This window comes from Triturus cristatus, chromosome 6 (assembly GCF_964204655.1).
Source record: "Triturus cristatus chromosome 6, aTriCri1.1, whole genome shotgun sequence".
In the NCBI taxonomy this organism is placed as follows: Eukaryota; Metazoa; Chordata; class Amphibia; order Caudata; family Salamandridae; genus Triturus; species Triturus cristatus.
Window position 1 is genome coordinate 1,069,666,484 of NC_140589.1, and position 12,475 is coordinate 1,069,678,958.

General features: G+C 46.4%; 1 protein-coding gene across 2 annotated transcripts in view; it reads left to right on the forward strand.

Moving 5' to 3' along the window:
- The window catches only part of ABCB10 (ATP binding cassette subfamily B member 10), a 945,933-nt gene that overhangs the window by 511,460 nt on the left and 421,998 nt on the right, over positions 1-12,475 (forward strand). The window lies entirely within an intron of this gene.

A 12,475-nucleotide genomic window follows, 5' to 3' on the forward strand; every position in this document is an offset into this window, starting at 1 on the left:
AAGCGGAGTCCACCTCTTTTCTTTTAACGCAGCCAAACTTTGGAATGCCTTGCCCCTCCAGCTACGAAGTGAACCTAACCATCTAGCTTTCCGAAGACAATTGAAAACTTTCCTGTTCCCCTAATCTTCCTCAGCTCGTTCCGTGCTGTCACACTCAACGCTGGGAGGTCTCCGGGTAGCCATGCGCTTTATAAATGTTCATTTCATTTCATAGCCTTGGGAGCAGAACCATTTTTGAGAGAGCAATCTGTCTATCACCAAAAGTGGGAGAGTGTGCCTGAACCCTATAGATTGTCACAGGGAAGAGAGGGCTACTAGTACATTACCATGTCAGTGTAATTAATTTCCCTACATGGCTGACAATAGTAATAGACCGGAAGCAATCCTCAAAGGTATTCTGAATAATAAAAGCATCAAAGCGGACAGAGCAGAGACTGCCCATGTTTCAACAGGACTCTTGCGAGATCCTGACCAAACCCAAGGCACAGTGGTCAATATAATCACACAAGTTCCTCCAAAAGTTTGTTTAACAAATAAATGATGAAGTTGGCACAATCCGGAGTGATATCAAAGGGTAAAAAGCTTTAGAGCAAGGGGATCTGGAAAACCCATCTTGCTGCAACATTAGGATTCAAGGTCTTGCAAGAGTGGGAAAAGATATTCAGACCTACACTCAGAAGCTACTCCCACACATCATGAACAACATTGTTAACATGCATTGTACATACATATGTTCAAATGTTCCTCACCCATTACTGTACCCTTATGTGATGAGTTCCGCTACCTACGGGAGTCCTGCACGCGTCTTGCATAATTGTCATGAGGTATCCCTCTTACCCAAAATTGTGAATCGCTCTGATACCCGTAAGGGTCACGTTCGCGCTATACAAACATTTATAAATAAATAAATGAATCAGACCACCTATACATTTAGACTGTAGACATAGGACGAATCCTGGAGGCCAACGACTGGAAGCTCCCTCAGATATTCTAACGGGGGTGCACTACTTTGATGTGAAGGAAGAGATAATGAACTGTGTCCGCAGTCTAGACAATGTAACCTATGAGAGTCACAAACTGATATTTGTTAACGACCTAGCAGCAGCAACCTATCAGCATCATTGCCACTTGAAGCAGATCACAGATTACTGGTAATACCAGTATCCCATATAAATGGGGCCACCCGATAAGACTGATCTTTGAGTGGAAGAGACAGGAATGCTATATTAAGACAATTCAAAGAAGCAAGACTGATATTAGAACTACCTGGTGAAGAGGTATCGATGAGCACAAGTGCCAGAAGGGCAGAGGGCTGGGTCACCTGGCATAGATGTAAACAGGGAGGTGGACCTGCAAGAATACAGCACACCTGTAAATGCAAAGGGAGACTTCTTATGGGAAGAGGTAACCTCAGAGTTAATCCAGCATAATCCTCGCCTCTGAGTCCTTATTGGAATTGAAACTTTCCATTACGATAGCTAGGACATTTTTTATTCTGTGACTAAATGTGTACCAATTGTGTTCTTTTCAGACCTGACTGTGTCTTTTGCATGTGTTTTTACGATGTATTATTTTTGATATCTTGGTAGTATGTTAGCTTCAGCAATTTTTATTAAGGTCTTTTTTTGCTGTATATGGAAACGTTGTCAAATTTTTACTGTTTTGTTGAAACATGAGGTTTTTAGCAAAGTTTTGAGAGTACATGTGTCTTTTTTTATGGTTGATTTTAACCGAATAAGATATTTTGATGGTTATGATGACTCTCGAGCAACAGTTTGCTCTCCTAGAGACCGAATGATCTGCTAACCCCCAAATCTGACGCTGGATACTTCATCAATTTAATGAGAGGGGGGCCTCAAGGCTACTCACAACTCTTGAGGTTGCTTAAAGATGGCCCACATGATAAAGCATTAATCTATACTCTTTTTATAGGTGTTTAAATAAAAGCAACCTGCAACCTTAGACACAAGGGGCAAAAGAGCTGGGAGGGAAAACTGGTAGTGGACTTCCCTAATGAACAGTGGGAGAGATTTTATGAAAGACCACATACGTTTGCAACAAATGTCCGAATACAAGAGGCGTAGTACAAGGTCCCGATATACTGGTATAAGAAAGTGGGGAGAGGGAATGCTTCCAAGGGTACTCCATGCTGGTGCGGGCGGTGAGGACCTTGGTTTATCTCTGGTGGAACTACCCTAAGTTGGTAGGAGGTGATAAAGGATCTTAATAAAGTGTTTGAAGTCCAAATTCCTATTGATCCAGGGGTACTCTTCAGTAGATAACTTCTGTCTGGTAGATCCCTGAAGTGAGCAAGAGGCAAACAACTAGTGTTGGACAAGGTGTCACCAGTGCAGTTGATATTAACTCTTTGGGGTAAGGAAGTAGAACCCACGCTTTGGGAAATGTTAGCTGTGGAAAAACTCACTGTCAGTTGGGGACAAACTAAAATCCTATGGAATCTCCTGTGACCCTTTATTATGCTTTATTTCACAAGTACAGAGAACTCTGGTTTCCATAGTACCTCAAATCATACTACATATTTCAGATGACTGCTCTCAAATACCTTTCACCCAGGAGACCCACACCTGTTAAAGATCCTTTGGCTTTTAGGGGGCATGATAACTGGGTTTCTCTCATTAGGGCAGGGGTAGTGGGAGACATGGTGACTAGGTGCTTGAGTAGGCAAGTAGATTGATTGAGTGGTGGGTTGCTGTATTTTTGTTTATGATTCATTTATTGCAGTAGTTAACTTTCCATGCCTGCCGAACGGATGTAGGAGATGGAGTATGTAATGGAATGAAAATAAAAACACAGTTAAACCAAAGGTTTTGGTCAGTTCTGACAAAATTGCTATTGCCACAACTGACTCTCAAGATGCCTCACTAATAATTAAATCCTTGGCCACAGAGTATGACTTGAGTTCAGGTTATTACCTAAATTGTGTCAAAACACTCATTTTACTGTCTGTTTGCATAGGAAAGCTTTCAGGTAAAACCAAAGTGGAAAATTTAGATTCTTAAATTCTGGCTTTTTTGACCATATGGGATATAAATGTTATACGTTTGTTTGTGAAAACTATAGAACTGTTGATGAAGTGGCATAATCTGCCACTTTCTTTATGAGGAAGTTAGATTAATTAAATTGTCAATTCTTCCAGTGTAATTGTATGTTTAGGTCCTTAACTTTCACTATCATTACTTAAAAAAACTGCAAGACATAATCGCAGCTTTTAAATGTCAATCTGGACATCTGGGACATTCTCATAAAAAGAAACTCCGCTATGACAATTTCAAAAGGTCGGCTGTTTTTCCCAGATTCCAAAAGCATTACTGAGTATCATTAGGAAGTTGGATTAAACAAACATTAAATGTTAATAATACAAGATCATAATTTTTTTCATAAACTCTTTTCTCTTCAGAGAGAGAGAATTTGGTCTCTTTCAGTAAATTTCAGCAGCATCACTGTGTTCAACAAATAAGGTGCGTACTCTAGTTGGAGACTGGTATGAAATATCGAATGTATGAGGTTTTGTCAGTTACCACTTTTGACTGACAAACGTGGTATAATTCACTTTTTTCTCCTAATTTCACAGAGAAAGCCTGGTTTCATTGGATCAAACTATGGAAGACCTGGGTAGACCAGCTGCTTTCATTTGAGGACTTTCAATACAATACTGATAAACATTATTGGTTCAAATATTAACAACAAAAAATGCTTCCATTTACATTATATGGATGAATCCACATGGAGATCAGCCCGGTAGTGCAAGCCTCCGCTGAGTTTCATAATATTACTGCTTACTGTACAGCTTTACTAGATAATGAAAAAAATCCTAGCAAACGTAAAGGAAAGTTTCAATTCTATTAAAGACATGGAAGTGAGGATTATGCATTACTTTTCTTCTTTATTTATTCTCTCCAGCAGCCTTAATAAAACACAATCAAGAAACTACATTTCTCATAACCAAATGGAAATAAAATAAACAGTTCATCCAATCAGCAGCTGGTTATGCCTTGAAGAGGTGTGAGTGCTTTCTGCCCCTCTGTCTTCACATGATTGCTGCGGTGTAAATGAAAAGTATTTGTCTTCTGATCACTGCTTGTAAACAAATATTCAGTCAATAAAATGTAAAATAATCATGTTTTTTAGACTTTATCAACAATAAATAAGATTACATTGGCTATATAACTTTCAAAATTATCATACAAACTCCACAGCGAAGATATACTTCAAATGCTTTACTAACAGTGTATATCAAAACGTAATAAGAGGGAAAACTGGCTGTCCAATTTTGTGAGGTAGGATAATCCTTGCCTCCATGCCTTTCTTAAAATGTAAACTTTTCTTTATGCATGATAGGTTATGTTTTCATTCTACATCGGGACTGGAGGCGAGGATTATGCATGTTCAAAGCTTATTTCCCACCAGTGAGTGAATGGGTTTGAACTAAAGCCTCTTAAGTGTAGAACCAGTGTGTGGTGTGCATCATGTCCCCTAACCTCTCACCCACAGAGAAAGCCTCTTTTGAGTGAGCTCCAAAAAAATTAGTGATTATAAAATGAAATTGGAGTACCCAATGTACCCATCTGGAGATTATCAGTGAGAACACTTGAGATGAGGAGTTGACGCTCACTCATAGGCCTGACCTTTTCAGTCACAATCTCGTAAAACTTGAAACACTTCACCACATATAACTTGGAGCAGTCATAAAAGGCGGGTTAAGATATCCCTGTAGTCTGTGTTTTGGTGTTCCTACATATGTTAAAAATAACCCCTTCTGGCGTATACATCCTGCCGGAGATGTCTAGTTCCCTGACGTCTGACACTTCCTGCAAGAATTCATGCACAACAGCTTTGCCAATTTACCGGATAATTTTTTTGCCCCAGGTATTTATTATGCATCCATGAAGTAGAAATAGATTGAGCATACAATTCACATCCCCAAATGCAGAATATCTACGCTTTGAGAGAAGTGATAATCTGAGAAGTTACTGCCCTGGCGGGTGTTCTCCCCACTTGAGTCCCATCAATAGGCAAGTGACCTGCTGAGATGGCAGATCTAAAGATATTTACTGACCTGTTAGCCAATCTTGTAAATCCAGCTCTGAAAGAACGTTTAGTATGTGAAGGATATTTTATTCCACTGGATCCATATGTTTTTGTAGACACCAGTTCAACCATAGATTCCCACCTGATCTGTAGCTCTTGGTCGTGTTTTTAGCCCACACATTGTGGATGAGCTCTTGGGCATGCTCTAAAAGTCCTGGGACTTTCCATCTTCCACACTAATTTTCTGCGCCATCAACGATCAGCTGCCCTCTAGAACTAGTTGATGTGGAGATCCCTCCATATTCTTCAAAACTTGAGGATAGTGGGTTTTGCAGCGTGAATCTTTCTGGATTCACTATGCTGTGCATTATTCCGCGATCTTGTGGTTGGGTCCGGATTCGTAGTCTTTTCTTTGTTTTTTTTTTTTTTTTTTGTAGCCCAGGTGGGCGTCGACGTCCACCATTTGGTGCACCTCCCGTGACGACGTCGTGCTTCCTGCGGAAGTCCCACCTTTGGGGCGCCATCTTCAGATTCTTTTTTCCGCCGTTGGGTCTGGATCGTCATCGGGAAGCTCCAGAAATTCACTCGGAGGAAGAAGGAAGAAAAGCGAGTTTCATCGATAGAATCAAGAGAAGACATCAGGAATAGAACAGATTTCATCAGGAGCGCGAAGAAAGAGGACCAGCGAACCTTTTTTCTTCGACAGCCTTGGAGAATGCACGCTCAGAGACCCTGAGCGAAATGGACAAGACGCCATTCAAGTTCTGCCCAAACTGCCACCACAAGTTCGCGCAGAAAGACCAGCATCCGGTTTGCAACCTCTGCCTACCGGTGGATCACCGGAGTATCGACTGCAACGCCTGCTCAGCCTTCGCGCCGAAGACACTCAGGGTGAGAGAGAGGCAGAGAAGAGCCAACGCCAACATGGATGGCAAAGGGAAACCCCCGACACTCTACGAGCTGGGCCTCGACACGGACGACGAGGACAACGTCGCCGAGACAGCCGAAAACTTCACGGCCGTAGAGACCGACAAGAAAAAAGAAGACGAGGTAAGAGAATCGTCGAGCGCAAATCAAAAGACACCTCGAAAACACGAGGGTGACTCGAGAAAAACTGAGTCAAGGTCCACGAAGGGAGCCCCGGCGCCGAAAACTTCGACGTCCAAAGGGGGAACTTCGGACAAAAGGCCAAGCGGATCCTTACAAAAGGACTCCCTGGGGCAGAAAGACGCCGAAAGGCAAGGGTCGTCGAAATCGTCCCATGAAACTGGCCGATCGACGCAGAAAGAACGTTCGACGTCGACGCAAGTTTCATCGAAGAGACCCGCGGTCGACGCCGAAAGCATCTCCGAAATGGAGAAAAAGAAGAGGCGGCTCGAGGCCGAAATGGAGAACATCCTTCAAAGGAAGAAGGAGTTCGACGCCAGGATGAAGGAATTCAAGATTCCAACGAATTCATCGGCGGACGTCGTCGAGGTCGAAGGCGAGTTCGACGCCGAAGGGCTGACAAGGGATCTCGAGGAAGAAGAGGAGCCCTATTATGAGGAGGAAGCCGAGGAAGAAGACCAACAGTCGTTCTACGAATCGGCGGCATCTACCAGCAACGACGTCGAATGGCACGATCTCGACACCGAAAACCCGGAGGAGGCCGTGGACACGTACCCCTCGAGGCCTTCGCCACCCGACGACATCGGGGTATACAATATGGTGGTGAAGAGCGCAGCAATGGCCTTCGGCGTCAAACTCGACGAGGAGAGGCCGAAAGCCGATTTTCTCGTCGAAACACTGCTCCCCATCCAGACTAGGAGTCAGTTCCTCCCCATGCTACAAAGCGTGATGAACCAGGGGAGAGAAGCCTTCAAGGAGCCTGCCACCTGCCGGTCGATCACGCCCAGGACAGAGAAGAAATATAAGCACTCCTCCCTGGACCCACCTTACATCAAGGGTAGCGTCACCGCAGACTCCATCATAGCCTCCACGGCCAGGAGAAGGGCCAACGTTCCAGCAACTTCGGGGCCACCTCCGGATAAGGAGAGCAGGAGGATCGACCTCACAGGCAGAAAGGTCGAGAGGAACGCCGCAATGCACTGGCGCATGGCGAATTCGAATGCACTCCTCAATAGACACCAATACCAACACTGGGATGAGATGGGGGAGCTAGTAAAGCACCTCCCCGAAGAATACCGCCAGAGAGCCTCTCACCTGGTGGATGAAGGCAAGAACATCGCCAACTCCTGTATAAAGACGGCGTTGGATGGGGCAGAGACTTCAGCAAGACTCATGGCCATAGGGGTCACAGAGAGGAGGCATGCATGGCTAAGAATCTCGGGATTCAAACAGGAAGTGCAGAACAACATCCTTGGCACCCCCTTCAACGGAGAGACACTGTTCGGAGCAACGGTGGACGAAAAGCTCACCCAGCTCAAGAAGGAAAACGAGACAGCGAGGTCCATGGGGGCCCTACAGCTGAGGGGAATGAGACGAGGAAATCCCTCGAGGAGACCCTACGGTAGGGGTGGAAGCCAACAGGGGACGTCGCACCAGGCGTTCCAGCAAGGTCAGCAGGGCGAAGGTCACGGACAAAGTCAGCAGAAGCAAAACTGGCAATATCAACCTCGGGGCCAGTCCTTTCGCGGGAGAGGGAACGGACGTGGCCAAAGGAGGAGAGGGGGCGATCAGCCCTCCTCGAAGTGACTCAGCACGCAAGAAGACGCCTACCCTCGTAAGGTCCCCAAGGGTGAGGCGCAAAAAAGTGTCATCAGGGGGAAGAGAAAATTCAAGAGCCTACGAGCATACGTCACCGGTAGGCGGAAGGCTGAGGTTCTACCTTCAGGAGTGGCGGCGTATAACCACAGACAAGTGGATACGGAACATCGTGCAGTACGGATACTGCGTAGACTTGGAAAAAAGACCTCCAAACAGGAAGCCGAAGGGAAGGCAGAGATCGGCCCAAGAACTGGCAATACTCAGAGAAGAAACGCGGAAACTCCTACAAAAGGGAGCCATAGAGACGGTGCCGTTCAGGGAACGCAACAAAGGGGTCTACTCAAACTACTTCGTGGTGCCGAAGGTAGACGGAGACCTCAGACCCATACTGGACCTCCGTTACCTAAACAAGTTCATCAGAACGCAAAGGTTCAAAATGACTTCACTGCAGGAGGTACTGCCACAGATAAGAGAAGGGGACTTCATGGTCACCGTGGACCTCAAGGATGCCTACCTTCACATCCCAATAAACAGAAGGCACAAGGGCCTTCTAAGATTCAACATCGAACAGGAACACTACCAGTTCACAACCCTGGCCTTCGGATTAAAATCTGCGCCAAGGGTCTTTACGAAATGCCTGTCGGCGGTAGCGGCACACCTACGAAAGCAGGGAATACACGTATACCCCTACTTGGACGACTGGCTGGTCAAGGCAAGCTCACGCGAGAAGTGCGAGAGGCACGCAAAACGCGTAACAGACACCCTCACAAGTCTGGGATTTTCCATCCACTGGGGAAAATCATCGCTGGAACCGGAACAGGTAAAGATTTTCCTGGGGGCAAAGATCAACTCCCTCAACAGTACAGTAGTGCCCAGCGACAGGAGGACAGATGCTCTACTGAAGGAGACGCAGCTCTACCAGAAGGGGTGAGCTCTGACAGTGAGGGCGGTGAGCAAGATGATGGGGATGATGGCGTCCTGTATCCAGCTGGTGCCGAATGTACGCCTGCACATGAGACCATTCCAGGAATGGCTGCAACAGCAATGGTCACAAGCAAACGGAAGTTGGGAGGATCTAGTGGTTGTTACGCACGCAGTGCAGGAGGAGATAACTTGGTGGAACAGAGACAACATAACAACGGGGAGAAGCCTGACACCACCAAGCCCAACAATGACCATTACCACGGACGCATCGCAAAAGGGATGGGGAGCGCACATGGACAACCTCAGAGTGAGGGGTCTATGGGCTCCAGCAGACGCGGTCCGCCACATCAACTACCTCGAGTTGAAAACGATACTGTTAGCCCTGAAGGCATTCCAGAGACACCTGTTCGGCCAGAGGGTGTTGGTACAGACAGACAACACCACGGCGATGTTCTACATCAACAAACAAGGGGGGACACAGTCGTTTCCCCTCTCATCCCTAGCTCAGGAGATTTGGAGATGGGCCATACCTCTCAAGATAGATCTACTGGCAATTCACCTACCAGGGAAGGACAATGTGGAGGCAGACTGGCTGAGCAGACAGACCTCAGCATCGCACGAGTGGGAGCTCAATGGCCAGGAAACGGAGAAAATCTTCCAGAGATGGGGGACTCCCACAATAGACCTATTTGCAACACGCCACAATGCAAAATGCCAAAGCTTCGCGTCCAGGCAACCAGATCAGCAATCCAAGGGAAATGCCCTATGGATAAGCTGGTGGAGGACATTTGCCTACGCCTTTCCACCGATACCCCTGTTGCACAGAGTGCTCGACAAGTGCAGAACCAGCAACATGACTCTGATCCTGGTGGCTCCACAGTGGGCAAGGCAGACATGGTTCTCACAGATTCAAGAAATGGCGCAAGGCAATCCGTACAGGTTCGAGAGGAGAAAAGACCTGCTCTCAATGCAAAACGGGGAGGTCCTGCACCCAGAGCCAGAGACCCTCAACCTAGCAGCATGGCTCCTGAAGACCTAGAGTTCGCACACCTAAGGTTACCTCAGAGCACTATGCGAGTGCTACGGGAGGCAAGGAAACCTACTACAAGAAAGTGCTACAGCGCAAAGTGGAAGAGATTCACGGTGTGGTGCAGGAAAAAGGGCCTGCAAAACAGAATGACAAGAGACTCAACTGTGCTGAGGTACCTCACACACCTTCTAAAGAGTAACCTCTGCTCGAGCTCCCTAAGGGTACACCTAGCAGCGATCGTTGCCTACACCAGAGGTGAGAAGGGTGGAAGTTTCTTCACCTCGCAGGTGGTGAAGAGATTCATGGAGGGAGCCAAAAGAATGGCACCCCCGAAAAGGTTGCCGCCGCCGGCATGGAATTTAAACGTGGTTCTGACGGAGCTCATGAAGGCGCCGTTTGAACCCATTCACAAGGCCACTCTACAAATGTTGACGATGAAAACTGCCTTTCTAGTGGCCATAACCTCACTACGCAGGGTGAGCGAGCTTCAAGCACTAACGCTACAGGAGCCCTACATTCAAATTCACAAAGACAGGGTAGTCCTGAGGACGGACCCACACTTCATGCCCAAGGTAGTGTCGGCGTTCCACATGAATCAGAGTATCCAGATACCGAGTTTCTTCCAAAACCCGACTACAAACGCAGAAAAGGCCCTGCACACCCTCGATGCCAGAAGAGCGGTGATGCACTACATTGAAAGAACCAAGGAACTCAGGAAGTCGAAGCAGCTGTTTGTGTCCTTTGCTACTAGCTTCATGGGTAGACCAGTGACCAAGGGCACAATCGCTAGGTGGATTGCCCTCACTATTCAATTCTGTCACAAACAGGCTGGACAGGAGCTAACGGAGGGGCCCCAAGCTCACTCCACAAGGAAGAAGGGGGCCACAGTTGCCTTCCTGGCAAACACGCCCATCCAAGACATTTGTCTCGCAGCAACTTGGGCATCTGTGCACACGTTCACAAAGCACTACTGCGTGGACATTCAAATGAATAAGGAAGCACAGGTCGGACAGAAGGTGCTACAACACATTTTCAACGACCAGCGATCATCTTCCACCCAGCCACCACAAAAATAGGAAAACCGCTACAAAGTCTATGCACAGCATAGTGAATCCAGAAAGATTCACGCTGCAAAACGAAAAGTTTCTTACCTGTCGGTGTAGTTTTGCAGCTTGAAGATCTTTCTGGATTCACTAGCGAACCCACCCACCTCCGCCAGGAAGATGAGGCTGGAGGAAGAGGGGGTGAAATGGATAGGATCAAAGAAGTGGAAACGTACAGAAATATGGACAAAGGATTAATCAATCGCCTAGGGTTAAAAAAAAAAAAAAAAAAAAAACAGGGAAAAAAGAACCCGAAGATGGCGCTCCAAAGGTGGGACTTCCGCAGGAAGCACGACGACGTCACGGGAGGTGCACCAAATGGTGGACGTCGACGCCCACCTGGGCTACAAAAAAAAAAAAAAAAACAAAGAAAAGACTACGAATCCGGACCCAACCACAAGATCGCGGAATAATGCACAGCATAGTGAATCCAGAAAGATCTTCAAGCTGCAAAACTACACCGACAGGTAAGAAACTTTTCGTTAGTCTTATTTGAGACTCCCAAGAATGTTGGAGAAGAACTGGTAACCTGCATTGAGATCTCCAAATCGATGTGATAAGCATCCAGTCTCTTTGTCATTGATCTGCGCAGAAATTTTTATAATCATGGCAAAAGGAGGGAAGGCATACACTTTCTCCTGATGCAATTACTGAAGTAAGGCATCTGTTGCTGCAGCCTATGGAGCCAGACTTCAGCCGAGTATCTGAGAATTTGATGATGCAAACAGGATGCAAAGAGGTCCACTGAGAACTGTCCCAGTGCTTGTTCAGAATTTTGAACTCTTCTGGATCTAGTTACCACATGCTTGAGTCTGAGATACCTGGAGTTCCAATCCGCCACTATGTTCGCTGTCCCCGGGATGTATTCTGCCATCACCAAGACTTGATTGGAGAGGCAGAAATGGCAGAAGTCCTTTGCAATGTCTGTAATTGCCTGCAAGCATGTGCCGCCGAGGTGATTTATGTACCTCGCCACTGACATGATGTCCATCTTTAGGAAGACACCACATTGGTCTCTTCTTTGTCCAACCTTGATCGCAAAGGAGCCTGCCAGTAATTCTAGACAACTAATGTGGTATTGTGGCTCTTGTTCTGACCAGCTACCAGTCTGTAGACTATCCTCTGCATCTGGCGCCCCATCCAGAACAACTGACATCCGACTTGATGATGATGATGCTAGGTCCGAGCCGAAGAGAACCCTCACGTTCCATGCTTCCACGTGGTTGATCCACCATCTGATTTCTTCTTTGACTTCCTCTGAGAGTGGAACTCACTCCAGATAAGTAAAGACTTTCCTGAGGTGTGTGGTTTTGAACATTGAAGGAATCTGTAATAAAGAGGTCCGGGGAAGATCACTTGGATAGAAGAAGAAAGTAGTCCCACTATCTTTGCATTCTGTCTCAGGGAATCTGTCTTAGCTTGGCCAATGCACTCCTGAGTTCCTGACAAATCTTTAATATCTTTTTTGTTAAGGAGACCCAGTGAGGCCCAAACCAAGTTTTATCACAAAAGCCAGACAGTCGATTGCCTGTGAGGTATTAGTTGTGGACTTTCCATAGTTGATAACATATCCTAGGCCCTCTAAAAGTGAGATGGCTGTTGCAAGATGGGTTTTTAAAGTCTGCTGCAATTGAATAGTAAAAGGAATGTCGTCAAGGTAGAT